General features: G+C 46.9%; 1 long non-coding RNA gene across 1 annotated transcript in view; it reads right to left on the minus strand.

Annotated features, from left to right (window-relative positions):
• Nucleotides 1–6,713: 6,713 nt before the first annotated feature.
• LOC143766000 (uncharacterized) overlaps nucleotides 6,714–26,351 on the minus strand; it is an 84,882-nt gene continuing 65,244 nt past the window's right edge. The window contains exon 4 of the long non-coding RNA XR_013213497.1: nucleotides 6,714–7,354. This is a non-coding gene — a long non-coding RNA (uncharacterized LOC143766000). The remainder of the gene's footprint in view (nucleotides 7,355–26,351) is intronic.

Here is a 26,351-nt window from a genome sequence, read left to right on the forward strand (position 1 = left end):
ATTTCCAAAGGGTCGTTTGTTTAACCTATCTGTACCTGAGCATGCTGCCATGCGAGAGTATGTTAAGGAGTCCCTGGAAAAGGGACATATTCGTCCTTTTTCATCACCTTTAGGAGCTGGGTTTTTCTTTGTCTCTAAAAAGGATGGCTCGCTGAGGCCTTGTATTGATTATCGACTCCTGAATAAAATTACTGTCAAATATCAGTATCCGTTGCCGCTGCTTACTGATTTGTTTGCTCGCATAAGGGGGGGCTAAGTGGTTCTCCAAGATTGATCTCCGTGGGGCGTATAATTTGGTGCGAATTAAGCAAGGGGATGAGTGGAAAACCGCATTTAATACGCCTGAGGGCCACTTTGAGTATTTAGTAATGCCTTTCGGCCTTTCTAATGCACCTTCAGTTTTTCAGTCCTTTATGCATGATATTTTCCGTGAATATCTTGATAAATTTATGATTGTGTATTTGGACGATATTTTGATTTTTTCTGAGGACTGGGAGTCTCATGTTCAGCAGGTCAGGAGGGTTTTTCAGGTCTTGCGGGAGAATTCTCTGTGTGTAAAGGGTTCTAAGTGCGTTTTTGGGGTTCAAAAGATTTCCTTTTTAGGGTACATTTTTTCCCCTTCTTCTGTAGAGATGGACCCTGTCAAGGTTCGGGCTATTTGTGACTGGACGCAGCCTACTTCTCTAAAGGGTCTTCAGAAGTTCTTGGGCTTTGCTAATTTTTATCGTCGATTTATAACTGTTTTTTTCTGGTGTTGCTAAGCCTCTTACGGATTTGACTAAGAAGGGTGCTGATGTTGCCAATTGGTCCTCTGCCGCTGTGGAGGCCTTTCGGGAACTTAAGCGCCGCTTTTCGTCTGCCCCTGTGTTGCGCCAGCCTGATGTCTCTCTCCCCTTTCAGGTTGAGGTCGATGCTTCCGAGATCGGAGCGGGGGCGGTTTTTGTCGCAGAAAAGTTCCGATTGCTCAGTGATGAGACCTTGTGCGTTCTTTTCTCGAAAATTTTCTGCCGCCGAAAGAAATTATGATGTCGGTAATCGGTAGCTTTTGGCCATGAAGTGGGCATTTGAGGAGTGGCGTCATTGGCTTGAGGGTGCTAGACATCAGGTGGTGGTTTTGACTGATCACAAGAATCTGATTTATCTTGAGTCTGCCAGGCGCCTGAATCCTAGACAGGCGCGCTGGTCGTTGTTTTTCTCTCGGTTTAATTTTGTGGTCTCATATCTACCAGGTTCTAAGAATGTGAAGGCAGATGCCCTTTCTAGGAGTTTTGAGCCTGATTCCCCTGGTGATTCGGAACCTACAGGTATCCTTAAGGATGGGGTGATATTATCCGCTATTTCCCCAGATCTGCGACGTGCTTTGCAAGAGTTTCAGGCGGATAGACCTGATCGCTGCCCACCTGGTAGATTGTTTGTTCCTGATGATTGGACCAGTAGAGTCATCTCGGAGGTTCATTCTTCTACGCTGGCGGGTCATCCTGGAATTTTTGGTACCAGGGATTTGGTGGCTAGATCCTTCTGGTGGCCATCTCTGTCTCGAGATGTGCGTGTTTTTGTGCAGTCTTGTGATGTGTGTGCTCGGGCCAAGCCTTGTTGTTCTAGGGCTAGCGGGTTGTTGTTGCCCTTGCCTATTCCGAAGAGGCCTTGGACGCACATCTCGATGGACTTTATTTCTGATCTTCCTGTCTCTCAGAGGATGTCTGTTATCCGGGTGGTGTGTGACCGTTTTTCTAAGATGGTTCATTTGGTGCCATTGCCGAAGTTGCCTTCCTCGTCTGAGTTGGTTCCTTTGTTTTTTCAAAATGTGGTTCGCTTGCATGGTATTCCTGAAAATATCGTTTCTGATAGGGGTACCCAGTTCGTTTCTAGATTTTGGCGGGCATTCTGTACCAGGTTGGGCATTGATTTGTCTTTTTCGTCTGCCTTCCATCCTCAGACTAATGGCCAGACGGAGCGAACTAATCAGACTTTGGAGACGTATTTGAGGTGTTTTGTGTCTGCGGATCAGGATGATTGGGTTGCCTTTTTGCCGTTGGTGGAGTTTGCTCTTAATAATCGGGCTAGTTCGGCCACTTTGGTTTCCCCTTTCTTTTGCAATTCGGGGTTTCATCCCCGTTTTTCTTCTGGTCAGGCGGAGTCTTCGGATTGTCCTGGAGTAGATGCTGTGGTGGATCGGTTGTATCGGATTTGGGAACAAGTGGTGGACAATTTGAATTTGTCCCAGGAGAGGACTCCGCGGTTTGCTAACCGCCAGCGTCGGGTTGGTCCTCGTCTTCGTGTTGGGGACTTGGTGTGGTTGTCTTCCCGTTTTGTCCCAATGAGAGTTTCTTCTCCTAAATTTAAGCCTTGGTTCATCGGTCCCTATAGGATTTTGGAGATTATTAACCCTGTTTCCTTTCGTTTGGACCTCCCGGCATCTTTCGCTATCCATAATGTGTTCCATCGGTCGTTGTTGCGGAGATACGAGGTGCCGGTGGTTCCTTCTGCTGAGCCTCCTGCTCCTGTGCTGGTTGAGGGTGAATTGGAGTACGTTATAGAGAAGATCTTGGACTCCCGTATTTCCAGGCGGAGACTCCAGTATCTGGTTAAATGGAAGGGCTATGGTCAGGAAGATAATTCTTGGGTAACTGCCTCTGATGTTCATGCCTCGGATTTGGTTTGTGCATTTCATAGGGCTCATCCAGGTCGCCCTGGCGGTTCTTGTGAGGGTTCGGTGCCCCCTCCTTAAGGGGGGGGTACTGTTGTGATCCGCTTTTTGGGCTCCCCTAGTGGTGGCTGGTGGTACTGGAGACTTGTGTGTTCTTTTCTGCCTCAGCTCACCTGCTTCCATCAGTTTTGGGAGTTCCCTATTTAGCCTTGCTCTCCAGTCACTTCCTTGCCGGTCATCATTGTAACCTGAGTCTTTCAGTTGCATGTTCCTGCTACCAGTCTGCTGATCAGCTAAGTGGACTCTTGTCCTTTTTGTTTTGTGTTTTTTGTCCAGTTCACAGTTTGTCATTTCCTGTTACTGGAAGCTCTTGTGGACTGAAATTGCCACTCCTGTGTCATGAGTTGACACAGGAGTCTTAAAGTAATTTCAGGATGGGTTTTTGAAAGGGTTTTTCAGCTGACCGTGAAGTCCTCTTTTGTATCCTTCCTCTATCTAGTAAGTGGACCTCGCTTTGCTAAATCTACCTTCATACTGTGTATGTCTTTTCCTCTGAACTCACCGTTAATATATGTGGAGGCTACTATCATCTTTGGGGAATTTCACTAGAGGTAAGCCAGGTCTGTTCCTTCCTCTTCCAGGCGTAGTTAGTTCTCCGGCTGGCGCATGGCATCTAGGCAGCCGTAGGAATGCTTCCTGGCTACTGTTAGTTGTGTGGTAGATTTAGGTCACGGTCAGCTTGAGTTTCCATCACCCGAGGGCTAGTCTGTTATTTTGTGTTTCTGATGTTCCCATGCCATTGGGGAATCATGACAGGGCAGGCACAGCTCCGTGTTCCTTCTGTCTCGACCTCTGACAGGATCCCACCCCTGTCAGTGACCAACTAACTGAGCGAAGCTCAGCCAGCAATTAACTAACTTCCTCCCCAGGCAACCAGTTTTACCTAAGTGTGAGGAGTGCCCTAGTAAGTAGGACCAGAGCTTCCTCTGGTGGCCTGGAGTGCGAAATGTGTTGCATGTTTGTGATACCTGGATTCAGTTGTCTGTCTTTGCCTCCAAACGTAAGATCACTCCCCCCTAGAGGAAAATTACATTACTGCAATAATCAGGACCCTGGGGCGCTGCATATGTCTGGGCCCACAACAAGCCTTTGAAGGATCCTACACCTTGAGGCTCGAGGGACTCCAGAGGCACCAGCAGCTTCAAATAACTGTTTGCAGCTTTGTAATGGTATTTTGGCAGCTGCTCTCTTAATCCAATGAATTTGTCTGGCAGAAACCTTCCTCATTATACCTTTATCTGCATGAACTCTGTCTGTGCTCTGTTTCAGTCACAAATCTCTTCACAGTATGATGATCACTCTTAAGTTTTGTGAAATATCTAGTGTTTTCTATGTGCACTATTTAACGCTTTTCAGCAGCAGAGAGATCCTTTTTATTTCCCATATTGCTTGAAACCTGTGGCCTGCCTAATAATGTGTCATTTTTAAGTAGTTTTCCTTTAATTAGAATCACCTGGAAAACTAATTATCACATATGTTTAAGATTGATTTCAGTGATCCATTGAGCCCTGAGACACAATACCATCCACGAGTTTATTTGAAAAACAAAACAATTAAATCTTTATGACACTTAAATCCAATTTGCATAATAATTTGGAACACAGTTTATGGCAGGTTTCTTCATTATAGAGGTTGTATTTTTGGACGGAAATAGGACCCCATCTGGCATCACCATGAGTGGAGCCATGGGAGGCCATCCGCACCTCTCTGACTTCTATGGGAGTTCAGATCTTAGTTCAGCCTTGGGGTTCGGCTCTCATAGTTGACACTGGGTGCCATCATACGTGACCCCATTCTCCCATTGGAAGTACCTACATCCATCAGACATTTATGACATACTCTTTAAAGAAGTATTCTCAACTTTAAACATTACCCCTATATATAGTTTAGGGTATAACTTACCAATCATTGGAGGGCTGACTTCTGGGACCTCCACTGATCCCAAGAACTAGGACTTGGAAGCCCCCGTGTGAATGGAGTGGTGGTCAATCATGTACATTTTCGCTCTATATATTTTACATGGAACCTCCAGAGATACAGTAGCTGTGCTCCACGGTCAGCTGCTCTCCCATAATAATGAATGTAACAATAGGGCACATATTAGACCACGTCTCTATTCTCAGTGGTGGTCCCAGATATTAGACCCTCAGCGACTGGGACCATAGTCCCTCCATAGCCAATGCATCTCGAGAACAGGGGCTCTACAATGTGAATGGAGATAATGTCCCAATCTATGAGGTCTGATATCTGAGACCACCACCGATCCCAAGAACTGGGGCTCTACCATGTGAATGGGGATAAGGTCCCAATCTATTCTATTGGGGTCTGATATCTGAGACCACCACCGATCCCAAGAACTGGAGCCCTACCATATGAATGAAACAATGGTCAAATATGTGCTCTGCCGTTCCGTTCATATGGGAATGCCAGAGACCAGCTGACCACAGCACTTAGCGATCTCTGGCAGTCCTATTTAGAATGAATGGAGCAGGCATAAGGGGTAAATTTCAAATTTGTGAATAGCCCTACTCAACTTCAAGGGAACCTGTCACCCCCAAAATCGAAGGTGAGCTAAGCCCACCAGCATCAGGGGCTTATCTACAACATTCTGTAATGCTGTAGATAACCCCGCAATGTATCCTGAAAGATGAGAAAAAGAGGTCCCGGTCCGGTTATGGTCCGATGGGCGTCGCGGTCCGGTTTGGGGCCTCCTATCTTCATCAGATGACGTCCTCTTCTTGCCTTCACACTGCAGCTCTGGCGCAGGCGTACTTTGTCTGCTCTTTTGAGGGCAGAGCAAAGTACTGCAGTGCGCAGGCACCGGGAAAGGTCAGAGAGGCCCGGCGCCTGCGCACTGCAGTACTTTGCTCTGCCCTCAACAGGGCAGACAAAGTACACCTGCGCCGGAGCCGCAGTGTGAATACTAGAAGAGGACGTCATCGTAAGAAGATGGGAGGCCCATGACAGGACCGTGTCGCCCATCGTACCGGGACCGCCCCTGGGTGAGTATAATCTAACCTCTTTTTCTCATCTTTCAGGATACATCGGGGGCTTATGGAGCGGCCCCCAAACGCAGGACGACGGGGTACTCGAATCTGGGTCTCTCGGTTCTGAGGATGTCACGGTGGCCCGACCCGGTCCGTGGTCCTGCTAAGGGGCGCCCAATAAAAAGTGTAGGTGGTGGTGTAGGTCGCAGTAAATAACGAGGACACAGGGTTGCTGTCTCTTTACCTCTTTACTGAAGGCTTCGGCATCCGTAATCCAGAGCACTGCTAACAGGGCTGGCTGAGACCGGCCGGTCCGAAGGCACATCCAGAGTTCCCTTTGCAGGTGGAAATCAGTGCCTACCTACTAGCGCCTGTGTGTTGTAGTACTTCCCCGCTGAGCACCACGGGATAGTCCTCACAACTGTCGTGTACGTTTCTGTTCTTTCTCTCCGTCCCCCAGATGATATGGATAGGACGCACCTGTATGACGGGGTAGGCCTGGAGTTATTTTATAGGGACCCTAGAGACGCCCCTCTCCCACAATTGCCTCCGTTGTCTTCATTAGGTGATTTAGGTGAGGCAGCCAACCTAAAATTAACTGCCCTGCCGTTGGTTTGAAGTAATGCGTAGAGCCCAATACTTCCTCGGCGTTCTGGCCACCGGCTACGCGCCTCAGTAGGATGTTGCCGATCTCGGGGCACGACTGCTACTGGTTCTATCGCCTTTGTGCTGTGATCTCGTTTCTCACTTCTCCACAATATACTTCGCTTCGTGTCCTTTCTTAAGATGCCGCCGCAATGAAGTGTAGGCGCGGCTCCGTAACGATCTGTCCTTTTTGCTAGGCCTCTGCCAGGATCCCACCCCTGACAGGGACCCTCCTGGATCTTCCCAAGCAACCTCTTCTCTCACTAGGTGTTACCTGGGCAAAACCCAGTCAGCTTCTCCCTAACTTCCTATCCAACCCCCAGTTTTAACCAGAGTGTGAGGAGTGGCCTAATACATAGAACCCTTTGCTCCCCCTGGTGGCCGGAGTGTGAAGTGTAGTGTGTGACTGTGATACCTGGTCAGGTGAACTCCTTTAGTGCCATCAGACGTACCATCACTCCCCTTAGTGGCAGAGCGACAGTACTGCAACGACCAGGACTCTGGGGCGCTGCACTTATCTATAGCATTACAGAATGCTGTAGATAAGCCCCTGATGCTGGTGGGCTTAGCTCACCTTTGATTTTGGGGGTGACAGGTTCCCTTTAACCCATTTTTTTCTGCACTCCTGTTAGGTTGAACAATAAGAAATGTTCACTCTAGTTGCCTACTCCTGGCCTAATGCATATTGATCAGGTGCGCACTAAAGAAATACACCAGACAGACACAGTCAGATGTAAACTCTCCTTGATCAATCTATGGCTCAACTCCAAGGGTCCTTTATTTAATCAGAACACAGGTTTATGTAACCCCTGTAAGGGGGCTCGGTTAGCTCTGAGATGGGAGTGATCGTATGTATTCCATTGGTTAGTGGGTTGGGCAATGAGCAAGTCCGTGGGCGGATCCATGAGGTCATCAGGGTGGGTTGGTCCATGAGGTCATCAAGGTGGGCGTCACTGTGGGTGGATCCATGAGGTCATCAGGGTGGGCGTTATCTTGGATAGCAGCCCATGCTGTGCTGAAACAGGAAATGTAACAATAACTAATGAAAAACATTGGTTAGACTATTAGTAATACTAAACAGAAAAATGAAAATTAATATTTAACCAATGTGTCTATGGACAAGATATGGACAATCGTCGCTACGACAGCCTCTGTTTCTGTGTGAAACAGGAAATGGCAGCCATCTTTAGTGTCTCACTTTGATCTGAGAAAGCTTAAGTAAGGTTAAACAATACACGTTATGGGTCACTTCTCTCAATCTCTTATGTCTTGAGGTTAAATAAGTATTTGATCTTATGGCTCTCCTCAACAGTCCCCCCTGAATACTTTATTAACCCTTTTTTTTTATCTTGATCCCACCGTGGTTACATAAAATACACATGTGACTCACCCTGATGTACACATCCTAGATCCGACCGTCTCCCCGGGAGGGGGGAATTGGAGTTTTCACCAGTTTGAGACAAGTTTTCCCTTGTGGAAAACCTCCCTTTGTAGCTGGACTTTGACAAGCAGGTCAGATCCTACTCTGTCCCTAACTGTCTAACAAGTTTACAGTGTGAGAGATGGATCCAGGAGGCTCTCAGCAACCCTGACCGAAGTAGGAGTAGTCAAGAGCACTTGGTAGGGAGCCTAAAATCCCAACTCCAGAGATGTCTTTCTGATTAACTTCTTTACCAGCACGTAGTCACCAGGTTGCAAAGTATGGGTACCTTCACTGGAATCTGGATCTGTAATGGATGATAAAACTTGTACATGTGTTACTGACAGTTCTTTAGTAAGGACAATTACATAATTTACAAGAGTATCACTTCCTAAGGCTAGCTGTTGTGGAAAATATTGACCCAACCTTGGAGACCCCCAAAAAGAATCTCGTATGGTGTGAGTTTAGTGGGACCCCTTGGAGTGTTTCTGACTGAGTATAAGGCAATGCGCAAAATATCTGTCCAAGGAAGTCTGACCTCCTGACTGGCTTTCAGTATTTTATTTTTCAAGGTGCCATTCAATCTTTCTACTTTCCCACTGCTCTGGGGGTGATATGGAGTATGTAAACCCAAATCAGCGCCCACCAATGTCCATAGTTCCTTAGTCAGTGCTGCAGTGAGCGCAGGTCCTTGGTCACTCTCAATTACCTCTGGGATCCCATATCTGCATACTACTTCAGTCATCAGTCTCTTAACAGTCACTCTGGCAGTCATGTTTGTTACTGGATAGGCTTCGGGCCATCCTGAGAACATGTCAGTCACTACCAGTACATACTCGTACTTCCCTACTTTTGGCATTTGAATGTGATCAATCTGAATTCTCTGAAAGGGATAGAGTGGTTTAGCCAAATGTTTCTGAGTAACTTTCTGAGGCGGTGCTGGATTGCATGTTGCACACACAATGCAGGACTTGCAATATTTTTGGGTGACAGTAGAGATCCCAGGTGCCATATAAGTCTTCCAAATCAGGTCATTCATCTGATTCTTGCCTCTGTGGGTGATACCGTGTGCCCATTCTGTCACCGAGGGGTACAGATTATGGGATAGACAGACCTTTTTGTTCATCCTCCAGACTCCATCTTCATCCTTTTTAGCTCCTCCTCCTTGCCATGACTTCTTTTTATCATCTGATATCTTGTCTTGATGTAGATGGATAATGCTCATAAGACAGCCTTTAGGCCCTTCTTCAGTGTCTTGTGACACGTACACCGCTGCTTTCTCTTTCCCAAATGGATCCGCAGCATAGGTTTTTGCTGTTTTGTCAGCAAAGAAGTTCCCCCTTGCTTCTGGAGAATCCAATCTCCCGTGAGCTTTGATCTTGATCACTGCAACCTCCAAAGGTAGATCTAGAGCGGCCACAAGTTCTTATATGGTAGCAGCATGTTTTACAGGAGTTCCACTGGACGTTAGGTATCATCTGGCTGCCCAGATACTGCCAAAGTCATGAGCCACTCCGAAGGCATATCTTGAATCCATGTAGATGTTGACCACCTTCTCCGTCGCTTCCTGACAAGCCAACGTCAAAGCCTTAAGTTCCGCTTCTTGTGCAGACATGTGCGGTGGTAGGGATCCAGCTGAGATGACCTGGTCATGTGTAACCACGGCATATCCCGTATGGAATCTTCCTGTTTCATCGGCAAATCTGGAACCATCAGTGAAGAACGTCAGGTCAGCATGTGGGAATGGGTCTTCAGACACGTTTTTCTTGGAGGCTGCTTCTTCCTGCATTTGTTCGAGACAGTCATGATCCTCTGAGTGTGTAGAGGCATCTTCACCGAGAGCATCAGCATCATCATTCACATACCCCTGGAAAGAGGAAGAAGCATGGACGGGTTGAGGATGGTGCAGCGGACAAGAGTGACATTATCCAGACCAAGAGGGAACATTGAAGTCTCATATGACGCTGCAGCGACAGACGTTTAGGTTTCAAAAATAGCTTTTATGTTGTGTGGAGCCATTAAGAGAACCGAATGTCTTAAGATGATATCAGAATTTGGGATTCCAAGAGCTGGTGCAGACTGTATGGCCTGTTTAAGAGCGTAGAAATCTTCCACGGATTTGGGACATAGTGGAGATGCTGACGTCTTGAGGTCATCGTACAATGGCTGCATCAGCTTGGAGGCATCTGGAATCCATTGGCGACAATATGTGATAGGTCAGCCAACTCATCAGAGGCCCATGTCTTAAGTTGTTGGCAGAACCCAACACCAGAGTCCCATGTAGTGTCACTGGCAAGTGAGGCATCATTGAATGCGATTTCCATAACAGGCTAATATGCATCGCCTGTTTTAAGATTTGCCAGGGAAATGAGATCTTGCCACGTGGCTGGGTAATTACTTTGGATTTGAAGCATGCTTCTGTAGAAAGGCGTCAGCTGTTTTTCTGGATCTGGAACTTGGTTCAACAGAGTAGCAGCTTGCTGGGGTGTAAACTTGACATAAAGGGTGGGCTCCTCAGACATAAGCATTGGCACTGTTGGTGGTGGCACCTGAGGCGGGAGTAGAGATGGCAACGGGAGTACAGATTTAATCCCTTGTGTATGAGGAGCAGGAGGAGGTAACAGTCCTGGAATGAGGGGCTCTATTTGGGCAGCTCCAGTATTATGGTGTGGGGTCCAGGTGACGCAGGCAGTCTTAAAAGCTTTAACAGACCTGTCCTCATAACTTATTAACCTGATTTCGGAGAGTCAGCAAATGCTTGGGGGGCTACACTTATTTATATAATTCCAACGATTTCCCTTGTACATGCATGGACAGAGAAACCGAAAATGCCAACACCAATGGCAGGAATTGTCAAGGTCTCAATCTGCTCACTAATATTCGCATACTCTAAAATGCGAGTTATTGCTGCCCGGAGTTGTTGAGCACTAACGTCTGGATGTATAGGGTCAAAAGTAGGGGTCACAGTGTGTATGATCATTCTACACGGAAGATTGCCAGATTTAGTCACCGCTATGTCCCCAACAGCTATCTGACCACGTGACTCAACAATGATTTGACTGTCAGCTTGAATAGTCGCCCCTCCTGCTTCCACTATAGCTCTAGCTACACCTCCGTTGTGCTCTAACCGAGAATTGGCAGCATTAACAATAGCATCTGTCTCCATTGTTGTTATGTCACCCTTTCCGACCACTAACAAGGGTCCCTCAGGAAGTTCTTTTTCAAAAATAGGTTGCCAACATTCCCTCCCCTGTGTGCTGCTAAATTGGCAGTGGAAGTGACAGTAGAAAGGGTCTGTGACGGGGACAATCCAGGTGGGGGGATTGCTGGATTCACGACAGGAGTGATAGGGGAAAGGGTCCGTGCCCCATTGGAAACCACTGAGACGGGAAACATGGGTAAAGCCTGTTCACTTCCCGAAGGAATATAATATTGGCCATTGGTGGTCATTAAAGGGTAACAAGGATTTGGTGATGTGGTGTGTAGCCTTAGACTAAGATGTTCACCACCAGGAGCAGCACATTTGCCGTCCACAAAATGGCCGCCGCCAGAATTACATTTGCCATCCACAAAATGGCCACAGTTAGAATTACATTTGCCATCCACAAAATGGCCGCCTTCAAATTTACATTTCCCATCCACAAAATGGCCGCCATTAGAATTAATACTTTTGCCATCCACAAAATGGCCGCCGCCAGAATTAACACTTTTGCCATCCACAAAATGGCCGCTGCCAGAATTAACACTTTTGCCATCCACAAAATGGCCGCCGTTAGAATTAACACTTTTGCCATCCACAAAATAGCTGCCGCCAGAATTACATTTGCCATCCACAAAATGGCTGCCGTTAAAATTAACACTTTTGCCATCCACAAAATGGCTGCTGCCAGAATTACATTTGCCATCCACAAAATGGCCGCCGTTAGAATTAACACTTTTGCCATCCATACTATGGCCGCCGTTAGAATTAACACTTTTGCCATCCACAAAATGGCCGCCGTTAGAATTACATTTGCCATCCACAAAATGGCCTCCGTTAGCGTTAACACTTTTGCCATCCACAAAATGGCCGCCGTTACAATTAACACTTTTGCCATCCACAAAATGGCTGCTGCCAGAATTACATTTGCCATCCACAAAATGGCCGCTGTTAGAATTAACACTTTTGCTATCCACAAAATGGCTGCTTTTAGAATTAACACATTTGCCATCCATAAATTGGCTGCCATCAGAATTAGCTCATGGCCCATCCACAAAATGGCTGCTGCCAGAGTTAGCACATGGCTCTGGGCCACCGTTATACGGTGGTACCCGCTCACAGGATATATTTTTGTAATACACATAACTCAAAACTCTACCCTTTTTATTCCTTTCCTCTTCTACCCAATTTTCTCTATACAGACTTTCAGAGACTCTTTCCTATGTCCTAGCAGTAGACAACAATCCATTATCTTCTAGGATACCTTTTCTTCCTTTCAAGACAATCTTCCACTCCAGTGGCTGTAACCTCCCCCCTTCTGGCATTCCACACAACTTCATAAGCTTTTTACATTGTTTAACATGACTCTTCCCTTCACGAGTCGCCACTAATGTACACAGGTCTAACTTGCCATCTGAATTTGGCTTAGTGCCAATACGGCAGAACTGCATTTATTTCTCCATCTTTCTATAGATATATATACAACCCCTGGCAAAAATTATGGAATCACAGGCCTTGGAGGATGTTCATTCAGTTGTTAAATTTTGTAGAAAAAAACTGCAGCGCCCCAGAGACCTGGTCGTTGCAAAATCATCGCTCCGCCGCTAAGGGGAGTGATGGTACGTCTGATGGCACTGAAGGAGTTCACCTGACCAGGTATCACAGACACCAATACACTTCATAGTCTGGCCTCCAGGGGCAGCTAAGGGCGCTATGTATTAGGCCACTCCTCACAATCTGGTAAAACTGGGGGTTAGATAGGAAGTTAGACAGAAAGCTGACTGGGTTGGAACCAGGCAACATCCTGTGGCAGAGGGTGTTGCAGGGGAAGATTCAGGGCGGTCCCTGTCAGGGGTGGGATCCTGACAGAGGCCTAGCTGTCATGGTTCCCAATGGCAAGGGAACGTCAGAGAACTTAAATAACAGACTAGCTCTTGGGTGATGGAATCTCGAGCTGACCGTGAGCTAAACCTACCACACAACTAACAGTGGCCGGGTGACGTGCCTATGTTTTATCCCTAGACGCCCAGCGCCAGCCGGAGAACTAACTAACCCTAATAGAGGAAAAAACAGACCTGGCTTACCTCTAGGGAAATTCCCCCAAAAAGGAGACAGAAGCCCCCCACATATATTGACGGTGAGTTCAGAGGAAAAGACATACGCAATATGAAGGTAGGTTCAGCAAAGCGAGGTCCGCTTACTAGATAGTAAGAAGATACAAAAGGGAACTTCACGGTCAGCTGAAAACCCTATTAAAATACCATCCAGAAATTACTTTAAGACTCATGTGTCAACTCATGACACTGGAGTGGTAATTTCGGCCCACAAGAGCTTCCAGCTACAGAAACATAACATAACTGTGAACTGGAACAAAAATGCAAACAAACTTAGGACTAAGAGTCCAACTTAGCTGATAGTAGTCTAGAAGCAGGAACATGCAACAGAAAGGTTCTGGTTACATTGATGGCCGGCACTAGAATAACTGAGCAGCAAGGCTAAATAGGATACTCCCACATCCTGATGAAAACAGGTGAACAGAGAAAGTGAAGCACACAAGTCCAGTACCACCAGCGACCACCGGGGGAGCCCAAAAACCAAATTCACAACAGTACCCCCCCCTCAAGGAGGGAGCACCGAACCCTCACAAGAACCACCAGGGCGATCAGGATGAGCCCTATGAAAGGCACGGACCAAATCAGAGGCATGAACATCAGAGGCTGTCACCCAAGAATTATCCTCCTGACCGTAGCCCTTCCACTTGACCAGATACTGAAGTTTCCGTCTGGAAACACGGGAGTCCAAGATCTTCTCCACAACGTACTCCAATTCACCCTCAACCAACACCGGAGCGGGAGGCTCAACGGAAGGCACAACCGGTACCTCATACCTGCGCAATAATGACCGATGGAAAACATTATGGATAGAAAAAGATGCCGGGAGGTCCAATCGAAAGGACACAGGGTTAAGAATCTCCAAAATCTTATACGGGCCGATGAACCGAGGCTTAAACTTAGGAGAAGAAACCCTCATAGGGACAAAATGAGAAGACAACCACACCAAGTCCCCAACACGAAGACGAGGACCAACACGACGACGGCGGTTAGCAAAATGCCGAGTCTTCTCCTGGGACAACTCCAAATTGTCCACCACCTGTCCCCAAATCCGATGCAACCTATCCACCACAGTATCCACTCCAGGACAATCCGAAGACTCCACCTGACCAGAAGAAAAGCGAGGATGAAACCCCAAATTGCAAAAAAAAGGAGAAACCAAAGTGGCAGAACTAGCCCGATTATTGAGGGCAAACTCCGCCAACGGCAAAAAGGCAACCCAGTCATCCTGATCCGCAGACACAAAACACCTCAAATAAGTCTCCAAGGTCTGATTAGTTCGCTCAGTCTGGCCATTAGTCTGAGGATGGAACGCAGACGAAAAATACAAATCAATGCCCATCCTAGCACAGAACGCCCGCCAAAATCTAGACACGAACTGGGTCCCCCTGTCAGAAACGATATTCTCCGGAATACCATGCAAGCGAACCACATTTTGAAAAAACAGAGGAACCAACTCGGAAGAGGACGGCAACTTAGGCAAGGGCACCAAATGAACCATCTTTGAAAAACGGTCACACACCACCCAGATGACAGACATTTTCTGAGAAACAGGGAGATCAGAAATAAAATCCATAGAGATGTGAGTCCAAGGCCTCTTTGGAATAGGCAAAAATAACAACAATCCGCTAGCCCGAGAACAACAAGGTTTGGCCCGAGCACAAACATCACAAGACTGCACAAAAACTCGTACATCTCGAGACAGAGAAGGCCACCAGAAGGACCTAGCCACCAAATCCCTGGTACCAAAGATTCCGGGATGACCTGCCAACGCAGAAGAATGAACCTCCGAGATGACTCTACTGGTCCAATCATCAGGAACAAACAGTCTACCAGGCGGGCAACGATCAGGTCTATCCGCCTGAAACTCCTGCAAAGCCCGTCGCAGGTCTGGGGAAACAGCAGATAATATCACCCCATCCTTAAGGATACCTGTAGGTTCAGAATCACCAGGGAAATCAGGCTCAAAACTCCTAGAAAGGGCATCCGCCTTCACATTTTTAGAACCCGGTAAGTATGAGACCACAAAATTAAACCGAGAGAAAAACAACGACCAGCGCGCCTGTCTAGGATTCAGGCGCCTGGCAGACTCAAGATAAATCAAATTCTTGTGATCAGTCAATACCACCACCTGATGTCTAGCCCCCTCAAGCCAATGACGCCACTCCTCAAAAGCCCACTTCATAGCCAAAAGCTCCCGATTACCAATATCATAATTTCGCTCGGCGGGCGAAAATTTTCGAGAAAAGAACGCACAAGGTCTCATCACGGAGCAATCGGAACTTTTCTGCGACAAGACCGCCCCAGCTCCGATCTCGGAAGCATCGACCTCAACCTGAAAAGGAAGAGTAACATCAGGCTGACGCAACACAGGGGCGGAAGAAAAGCGGCGCTTAAGCTCCCGAAAGGCCTCCACAGCAGCAGGGGACCAATCAGCAACATCAGCACCCTTTTTGGTCAAATCAGTCAAAGGTTTAGCAACATCAGAAAAACCAGTTATAAATCGACGATAAAAATTAGCAAAGCCCAAAAATTTCTGAAGGCTCTTAAGCGAAGAAGGTTGCGTCCAATCACAAATAGCCCGAACCTTGACAGGATCCATCTCAATGGAAGAGGGGGAAAAAATGTACCCCCAAAAAAGAAATCTTTTGAACCCCAAAAATACACTTAGAACCCTTCACACACAAGGAATTAGCCCGCAAAACCTGAAAAACCCTCCTGACCTGTTGGACATGAGAATCCCAGTCATCCGAAAAAATCAAAACATCATCCAGATACACGATCATGAATTTATCCAAATATTCCCGGAAAATGTCATGCATAAAGGACTGAAAGACTGAAGGGGCATTTGAAAGACCAAAAGGCATTACTAAATACTCAAAATGGCCCTCGGGCGTATTAAATGCGGTCTTCCACTCATCCCCCTGCTTAATTCGCACCAAATTATACGCCCCACGGAGATCAATCTTAGAGAACCACTTAGCCCCTTTTATTCGAGCAAACAAATCAGTCAGCAGCGGCAGAGGATACTGATATCTGACTGTAATTTTATTCAAGAGTCGATAATCAATACACGGCCTCAAAGAGCCATCTTTTTTAGATACAAAGAAAAAACCGGCTCCTAAGGGAGATGAAGAAGGACGAATATGTCCCTTTTCCAGGGACTCCTTAATATATTCTCGCATAGCAGCATGTTCAGGTACAGACAGATTAAATAAACGACCCTTTGGAAATTTACTGCCCGGAATCAGATCTATGGTACAATCGCAATCTCTGTGAGGAGGTAGTGAACCAAGCTTAGGCTCCTCAAAAACATCACGATAATCAGATAAAAATTCCGGAATCTCAGAGGGAATAGATGACGAAATGGAAACCAAAGGTACGTCCCCATGAGCCCCCTGACATCCCCAGCTTAACACAGACATTGCTTTCCAGTCAAGAACTGGGTTATGAGATTGTAACCATGGCAATCCGAGCACCAAAACATCATGTAGATTGTACAACACAAGGAAGCGAATCGTCTCCTGATGGTCTGGATTCATACGCATAGTCACTTGTGTCCAGTATTGTGGTTTATTACTAGCCAATGGTGTAGAGTCAATACCCTTCAGAGGTATAGGAACTTCCAGAGGCTCTAGATCAAACCCACAGCGCCTGGCAAAGGACCAATCCATGAGACTCAAAGCGGCGCCAGAGTCGACATAGGCATCCGCGGTAATTGACGATAATGAACAAATCAAGGTCACAGACAAAATAAACTTAGACTGTAAAGTGCCAATTGAAATAGACTTATCAACCTTTTTTGTACGTTTAGAGCATGCTGATATAACATGAGTTGAATCACCACAATAGAAGCACAACCCATTTTTTCGCCTAAAATTCTGCCGTTCGCTTCTGGACAGAATTCTATCACATTGCATATTTTCTGGAGCCTTCTCAGAAGACACCGCCAAATGGTGCACAGGTTTGCGCTCCCGCAAACGCCGATCAATCTGAATAGCCATTGTCATGGACTCATTCAGACCTGTAGGTGCAGGGAACCCCACCATAACATCTTTAATGGCATCAGAGAGACCCTCTCTGAAATTCGCCGCCAGGGCGCACTCATTCCACTGAGTAAGCACAGACCATTTATGAAATTTTTGGCAGTATATTTCAACTTCATCTTGCCCTTGAGATAGGGCCATCAAGGTCTTTTCAGCCTGAATCTCTAAATTAGGTTCCTCATAAAGCAACCCCAAAGCCAGAAAAAACGCATCCACATTGAGCAACGCAGGATCCCCGGGTGCCAATGCAAATGCCCAGTCTTGAGGGTCACCCCGCAGCAAGGAAATCACTATCCCAACCTGCTGTGCGGGATCTCCAGCGGAGCGAGATCTCAGGGAAAGAAATAATTTACAATTATATTTGAAATTCAGGAAACGAGATCTATCCCCGGAGAAAAATTCTGGTATAGGAATTCTAGGTTCAGATATAGGGGCATGAATAACAAAATCCTGTAAATTTTGAACCTTCGTAGCAAGATTATTCAAACCTGTAGCCAAACTCTGAGGATCCATTTTAATCAGGTGAGATCAGAGCCATTCAAGGATTAGAAGGAGAGAGAGAGGCAAAGGCTGCAATTAGAGCAGAAATGCAACTGAGTCAACAATAGAGCAAGCTCAGAAGAAAAAAAAAAATAAAAATCTGCAGACTTCTTTTTCTCTCCTTTCTTCTGCCAACGGTTTTAACCCTTGGCCGGCCATACTGTCATGGTTCCCAATGGCAAGGGAACGTCAGAGAACTTAAATAACAGACTAGCTCTTGGGTGATGGAATCTCGAGCTGACCGTGAGCTAAACCTACCACACAACTAACAGTGGCCGGGTGACGTGCCTACGTTTTATCCCTAGACGCCCAGCGCCAGCCGGAGAACTAACTAACCCTAATAGAGGAAAAAACAGACCTGGCTTACCTCTAGGGAAATTCCCCCAAAAAGGAGACAGAAGCCCCCCACATATATTGACGGTGAGTTCAGAGGAAAAGACATACGCAGTATGAAGGTAGGTTCAGCAAAGCGAGGTCCGCTTACTAGATAGTAAGAAGATACAAAAGGGAACTTCACGGTCAGCTGAAAACCCTATTAAAATACCATCCAGAAATTACTTTAAGACTCATGTGTCAACTCATGACACCGGAGTGGTAATTTCGGCCCACAAGAGCTTCCAGCTACAGAAACATAACATAACTGTGAACTGGAACAAAAATGCAAACAAACTTAGGACTAAGAGTCCAACTTAGCTGATAGTAGTCTAGAAGCAGGAACATGCAACAGAAAGGCTCTGGTTACATTGATGGCCGGCACTAGAATAACTGAGCAGCAAGGCTAAATAGGATACTCCCACATCCTGATGAAAACAGGTGAACAGAGAAAGTGAAGCACACAAGTCCAGTACCACCAGCGACCACCGGGGGAGCCCAAAAACCAAATTCACAACACCTAGCGAACAGAAAAGAACGTTAAGGAACTGCGCCTGCACTACAACGCGGCGGTATCTCAAGAAAGGACAAGAATCGAGGTTTATTGTGGAGAGTGAGAAACGAGATCAAAGCAAAAAGGACATAACACCAATAGGAGTCGTGCTGTAAGATCGAGGCAACATCCTACTGAGGTGCGTAGCCGGTGGCCAGAACGCCGAGGAAGTATTAGGCTCCAAGGAATACTTCAAACAGAGGCAGGACAGTTGATTTTAGGTTGGCTGTCTCACCAAAATCACCTAAGAAGACATAGGGGGCAACTGTGGGAGAGGGGCGACGCTAGGGTCCCGGAAGAACTCCAGGCCTTCCCGTCATACGGGTGCGTCCTATCCATATCATCTGGGGGACGGAGAAGAACATCAGAATCAGTTGTGAGGGAACATCAGAAACAGACACAACAGTTGTGAGGACTATCCCGTGGTGCTCAGCAGGGAAGTACTACAACACACAGGCGCTAGAAAGAAGGCACAGATTTCCACCTGCAAAGGAAACTCTGGAGGTGCCATCGGAGCGGCCGGTCTCAGACAGCCCTGTTAACCGTACTCTGGATTGAGGATCCTGAAGCCTTCAATAAAGAGGTAAAGAGACTGCAACCCTGTGTCCTCGTTATTCATCACGACCCGCACCACACATCACCACCCTCAACTTTCATTGGACGCCCCTTAGCAGGGTCACGGACCAGATCTAGCCACCGTGACAACCCCAGAACTGAGACAGAGAGGCCCGGTACCGGGTACCCCTCGGCCCTGCGACAGTGGGGGCGCTCCAAAAGCAGATCACAGACATGGCACAAAACTAAAGTAATTTCAAATGGCAACTTTCTGGCTTTAAGAAACACTAAAAGAAATCAAGAACAAAAAATGTGGTAGTCAGCAATGGTTACTTTTTGTAACCAAGCATAGTGGAAAAATTATGGACTCACTCAATTCTGAGGAAAAAATTATGGAATCATGAAAAACAAACAAACATAAAAACTCTCCAAAACAGCACTAGTATTTTGTTGCACCACCTCTGGCTTTTATAACAGCTTGCAGTCTCTGAGGCATGGACTTAATTAGTGTCAAACAGTACTCTTCATCAGTCTGGCTCCAACTTTCTCTGATTGCTGTTGCCAGATCAGCTTTGCAGGTTGGAGCCTTGTCATGGACCATTTTAATCAACTTCCGCCAAAGATTTTCAATTGGATTGAGATCCGGACTATTTGCAGGCCATAACATTGACCTTATGTGTCTTTTTTCAAGGAATGTTTTCACCATGTTTGCTCTATGGCAGGATGCATTATCATCTTGAAAAATGATTTCATCATCCCCAAACATCCTTTCAATTGATGGGTTAAGATTAAGAAAAGTGTCCAAAATATCAACATAAACTTGTGCATTTATTGAAAATGTAATGACAGCTGTTGTGAGTTCCGTTCTTGGGCTCCATCCTGTGGTTGCAAATGGTATTTTTGGGAGTTCTGCTCTTGGGCTCCCTCTGGTGGTTTCAAGTGGAACTTAGCAGCTGCTTTCACTAATCGGTTCCCTGGCCTGGTTATTTAACTGGGCTTTGGGCTGTAGTGGATGCCAGCTGTCAATGTTCCTTCCTGTGGATTCAGTCCTTTCCTGGAAGTTCTCTGTTGGCCAGTCCATTTCAGCTTAAGATAAGTTCTGTTAGTTTTTGGGTGTTTCCCTGCCTATGACCTTTTGTTCAGTTTAAGTTATGTCTCTTTTGTCCAGCTTGTCATCATGAAATATTCCGGCTAGTTGGAAGCTCTGGGGTTGCAGATTTGCCCCTCCACACCGTGAGTCGGTGTGGAGGTTATTTTTTGTAAACTCTGCGTGGACATTTAGTTTTTATACTGACCGCACAGTAGCCTTTTCTTTCTCTGTCTATTTAGATAGTAGTGGCCTCCTTTGCTAAATCTAGTTTCATTTCTGAGTTTGTCTTTTCCCTCTTCACTCACCGTCAATATTTGTGGGGGGCTATCTTTCCTTTGGGGCTTTCTCTGAGGCGAGATAGTTTTCCGTTTCCATCTTCAGGGGTAGCTAGTTCTTAGGCTGTGAAGAGGCGTCTAGGCAGAGATAGGAACGCTCCATGGCTATTTCTAGTGTTGGTGTTAGGAGTAGGGATTGCGGTCAGTAAAGTTACCACCTCCTCAGAGCTAGTACATTATTTGTTTTACCCACTAGGTCATTTCAGTGCTGCTCCGTAATCACTAGGTCATATAGGTGATTACTGTCTGTAGAGCTGCCACCTCCTCTGTGCTTGTCCATGATTGGTTTTACCCACCAGGTCATCTCAGTACCACTCTGTAACCACCAGGTCATAACAGACAGCCTTCTCCCCAGTGCCTTTACCTGACATGCAGTCCCATATCATCAATGACTGTGGAAATTTGCATGTTCTCTTCAGGCAATCATCTTTATATATCTCATTGGAACGGTACCAAACAAAAGTTCCAGCATCATCACCATGCCCAATGCAGATTCGCGATTCATCTGTCATGTCGGACGCTGTTCAGACCAGGTCGTCCGACAGACAGTGGTAATTCCGCTTTTGTCCACTATGCGCTCATTGGCGTCCACTAGATTTTATGCAGCTGGTCCGCGGTTAATTTACCTGGTGATCGGATTGGAAGCTGGGCCACGCCCACTGCCTTTAAATAGTTCTCCTGAACATTGGGCGTCGCCGATTATAGCTTCTGTCTTGTGCGTTTGTTATCTCGGTCTGGAGTGGTGAGCAAGTAGTTGGAGTATCGTTGCTGGTGGTGTATTTCCCTTTGTCTTATTTACTCCTTCCTATATTTGTATTTACTTTGCCCTGCACATTTATAGTGTATTCCTGAGTGACTGCGGCGTGGTGTATATTTTCCGTTATCCTTGTCTGTGCTAACTGTGGGTATTGGTGCATTATCTTTTCACTGGGTGGTGAGCGGTGGTTTCAGCCTAGGGTTGAAACAGGAGACAGGGCGAGGGTCGAGGCCTGGACATGCACACCATCAGTGTAAACTCCAGGTTGAGGGTCAGTCAGTATTTCCCTAGTCTGAGGGAAATTGCAGGGGCCCGGATTATTAGCTCTCGCCCACCTAGTCTCCCCGTGACATTATAATCGGCCCAACAAAAAAAAAAAAAAAGGGGGTTTCTTTTTTTTGTGTGTTTTGTCATGGATCCCATGATTTCCATAAACCGCCAGTTGAGGGCGCTGTTCCTACAGGTCACTGAGTTGAGGGGGGCAGTGCAGCAACAGGGACTAGCAGTGTCTAATGTGCAAGCCGGAGTTACAGATAAAGTTGCTGAGCCTAAGTTTCCTTTGCCTGAAAAATTTACTGGGGAACGCAGTAAATTTGTTACTTTTCGTGAAGCTTGCAAACTGTATTTTCGGATGCGTCCGATCTCCTCCGGTAATGAGGCTCAGCGTGTGGGCCTGGTGTTGTCATTATTAAGCGGGGATCCCCAAGCATGGGCGTTTTCTTTGCCATCTGATTCAGCTGCATTTGACTCTGTGGAGAGTTTTTTTTCCCCTCTTGGAAATATTTACGATGAACCTGACAGAATGGCTCTAGCAGAATCTAAGATACGCACTATTCGCCAGGGTGAGCGAGTTGCAGAGGATTACTGTTCTGAATTTCGCCGCTGGGCGGTCGACACTCAGTGGAATGATTCCCCGCTGCGGAGTCACTTTATTCATGGAGTTTCTGATAGGGTTAAAAAAGCCCTCCTGATGTACGAGACTCCTACTTCACTAGATTCCGCTATGAGTCTTGTTGTCCGCATTGATCGCCGTTTGCGTCTGGGGGAGCATGAGACGCCGCCTGTGGGAGGAGGTTTAGGTTCACGTGAGGTTGCTGCAGGAGAGCCCACGGAACCTATGCAAATCGCAGGGGTATCACATGTTAAGCATCGAGCCCCTGTTCTCAGGAAGCAGGGAGCCTGTTTTTCCTGCGGTAAAACTGGTCATTTTAGTAATATCTGTCCTCTGCTGTCTAAGAAAAACGCAACGGCGGAAAAACGTCTAAACTCAGAGGGTGTGGAGGGGTCCAATCTGAGCTTATGTATATCCTCCATGATGGTTTCTCAGTGCATGCTCCCTGCCAAAGTTGTTGTCGCAGGCAGAGAGCTGCCAATCACCGCTTTTGTGGATAGTGGTTCTGCCACAAATCTCATTGATGAGGAGTTTGCGCGCACTGCTGGTTTTAGGATCGAAAAACTGCCTCATCCTATCCGCGTGGTCACCATCAATTCTGCTCCTCTCCCACAGGGGGAGATTACTGAGTTTGTGGCTGAGATTAAACTCCACATTGGGGTTCTTCATTTCGAGCAGGTTACATGCAAGGTGCTCAAGAGTCTTCCGGCACAATTGGTTCTGGGTTTTCCATGGTTGTCTACACACAACCCGGTGATTGACTGGAAAACTCAGGACATAATTCAGTGGAGTGATTTCTGTCAGGAAAATTGCTTGGCCACATGTGTTGCGGCTGTGACTCCAAGCGTTCCTGAGTCACTTCTGGATTTTGTGGATGTGTTCTCTGAGAAGGGTTGTTCAGAGTTGCCACCACATCGGCCCTATGACTGTACCATCAGGTTTAAGCCAGGGGCTAAATTGCCTAAAGCAAGGATGTTTAACATCTCCGGTCCGGAGAGACAAGCACTAAAGGATTACATTGCTGAAAGTTTGAGCAAAGGGCACATCAGACCTTCATCCTCACCTGTGGCAGCAGGGTTCTTCTTCGTTAAGAAGAAAGATGGTGGACAACGGCCGTGTCTGGATTTCAGGGAGTTAAACCAGATTACGATTTGTGATCCATACCCTATGCCATTGAAACCGGATTTGTTCAACCAGGTGGCAGGTGCTAAGTGGTTTACCAAGCTTGACCTCAGGGGGCATACAACCTCATAAGAGTCCGTCAAGGTGATGAGTGGAAGACGGCTTTTAATACCCCTGAGGGTCATTTTGCAAATTTGGTGATGCCATTTGGGTTGACAAACGCACCTGCAGTGTTTCAACATTTCATTAATGATGTTTTCTCGCATGTTTTGGGCAAATTTGTTATTGTGTACCTAGATGACATCCCCATATATTCTTGCGACCGTGATACTCATTTAGATCATGTCAGGCAGGTGTTACAGCTTCTCAGAGAGAATAAGCTATATGCAAAACTGGAGAAATGTGTGTTTTCGGTACAGGAGTTGCCTTTCTTGGGCTATATTGTGTCTGCTTCTGGTTTTAAAATGGACGCCGCTAAGGTGCAAGCGGTGTTGCATTGGGAACGGCCTGATAACCTGAAAGCACTTCAGCGGTTCCTTGAGTTTTCTAACTACTATAGGAAATTTATCAAGGATTTTTCCATCATTGCTAAACCTCTAACTGACATGACTAAAAAGGGTACCGATTTCTCCGTTTGGCCTGAGGCTGCTGTGTGCGCATTCGAATCTCTTAAGAACAAGATTGTTTCGGCCCCCATTCTTGTGCAGCCAGATGTATCGAAACCTTTTGTGGTGGAAGTCGATGCGTCTGAGGTTGGAGTGGGGGCGGTACTGTCACAAGGCTCATCTTTGAGTGATTTGCGTCCATGCGCCTATTTCTCCAAGAAACTGTCGTCCGCCGAACGTAACTATGATATCGGCAACAGGGAGTTGTTGGCTATTAAGTTGGCCTTTGAGGAATGGCGACACTTGTTGGAGGGGTCGGTACATCAGGTTACTGTTATTACCGATCATAAGAATCTGCTGTATTTGGAGTCAGCCAAGCGTCTGTCCCCCAGGCAGGCTCGCTGGGCTTTGTTGTTCACGCGGTTCAATTTTGTGTCACTTACAGACCGGGGTCTAAAAACACTAAGGCGGATGCTCTGTCCAGGTGTTTTCCGGGGTGAGAACCTCGGGAGGATCCAGTACCCATCCTCCAAAAGGGTGTTGTGGTTTCGGCTCTCACTACCGAGGTTGAGGCTGAGATTGCCGAGGCTCAGGAGGAGGTACCATCTGAGCTTCCCATCAACAAATCTTTTGTACCGCTTCATCTTCGCTTAAAGGTTTTGGCGGAGCATCATGATACTGTCCTGGCTGGTCACCCAGGGGTTAGAGGTTGGAGTTGGTGTCACGTCGGTTTTGGTGGCCCAAGATCCGACAGGATGTGGTCTCATACGTGTCAGCTTGTACCACGTGCGCTAGGGCTAAGACGCCCCGCTCCCGTCCTGTTGGCACACTACTTCCTCTTGAAGTACCTAGTAAGCCATGGACGGAAATCTCCATGGATTTCATTACTGATTTGCCCTCATCAGCTGGGAACACGGTCATCTTGGTGATTGTTGATCGGTTTTCTAAAATGTCGCACTTTGTGTCTTTGCCTTCATTGCCTAACGCTAAGACTCTGGCTCAGGTATTTGTGCAGGAGGTGGTCAGACTTCATGGGATTCCGTCTGACATCGTGTCTGATAGGGGGTCTCAGTTTGTGGCAAAATTTTGGAAAGCATTTTGCTCACGGCTGGGGATCAAGTTGTCTCATTCTTCGGCGTTCCATCCTCAGTCAAATGGTCAGACTGAGCGTATGAACCAAAATTTGGAACAGTACCTACGCTGCTTTGTCTCTGATAACCAGGAGGAGTGGTCTACCTTTCTTCCTTTGGCTGAGTTTGCCATCAATAATCACCGCCAGGAGTCGTCTGGGGAGTCTCTGTTTTTTTGTGTTTATGGGCTACATCCTCAATTTTGTACCTTGAGTCAGAGGGGCTCTTCCGGCATTCCGGAGGAGGATCAGTTAGGAGCACAATTGTCAGCAGTCTGGAGGAGAGTTAAACAGCGCCTGTTGAGTGTGGGTGCTAGGTACAAACGTGTGGCTGACAGTAGGCGTGTGCCAGGTCCGGACCTGAGTGTGGATGACTGGGTGTGGTTATCCACAAAAAACATAAGACTCAAAATACCGTCCCTTAAATTGGGTCCACGGTTTATTGGTCCATTTAGGGTCACCGCCGTCATTAACCCAGTAGCGTACCGATTGGAGCTCCCTACGGTGTATAAGATACACAACATGTTCCACAGGTCTCTTCTAAAGAAGGTGGTGGGTTCTGTGAACGCGGCGCCAATGCCACCTCCAGTCTTGGTGGATGGTAATTTGGAGTTTTAAGTCTCCAAGGTGGTTGACTCTCGTGTAGTGTGCCGCACTTTACAGTACTTGGTACACTGGCGTGGTTATGGGCCTGAGGAGAGGTCCTGGGTACCAGCCTCGGCTGGTCAGATTGATTCACCGCCGCCATCCGGACAAGCCGGGTCCTATAAGCCGTGAGGGCCCTAGGGTCCCTCGTAGAAGGCGGGGTACTGTCATGTCGGACGCTGTTCAGACCAGGTCGTCCGACAGACAGCGGTAATTCCGCTTTTGTCCACTATGCGCTCATTGGCGTCCACTAGATTTTATCCAGCTGGTCCAGGGTTAATTTACCTGGTGATCGGATTGGAAGCTGGGCCATGCCCACTGCCTTTAAATAGTTCTCCTGAACATTGGGCGTCGCCGATTATAGCTTCTGTCTCATGCGTTTGTTATCTCGGTCTGGAGTGGTGAGCAAGTAGTTGGAGTATCGTTGCTGGTGGTGTATTTCCCTTTGTCTTATTTACTCCTTCCTATATTTGTATTTACTTTGCCCTGCGCATTTATAGTGTATTCCTGAGTGACTGCGGCGTGGTGTATATTTTCCGTTATCCTTGTCTGTGCTAACTGTGGGTATTGGTGCATTATCTTTTCATTGGGTGGTGGGCAGTGGTTTCAGCCTAGGGTTGAAACAGGAGACAGGGCGAGGG

The sequence above is a fragment of the Ranitomeya variabilis genome, chromosome 4 (assembly GCF_051348905.1).
Source record: "Ranitomeya variabilis isolate aRanVar5 chromosome 4, aRanVar5.hap1, whole genome shotgun sequence".
Classification (NCBI taxonomy): domain Eukaryota; kingdom Metazoa; phylum Chordata; class Amphibia; order Anura; family Dendrobatidae; genus Ranitomeya; species Ranitomeya variabilis.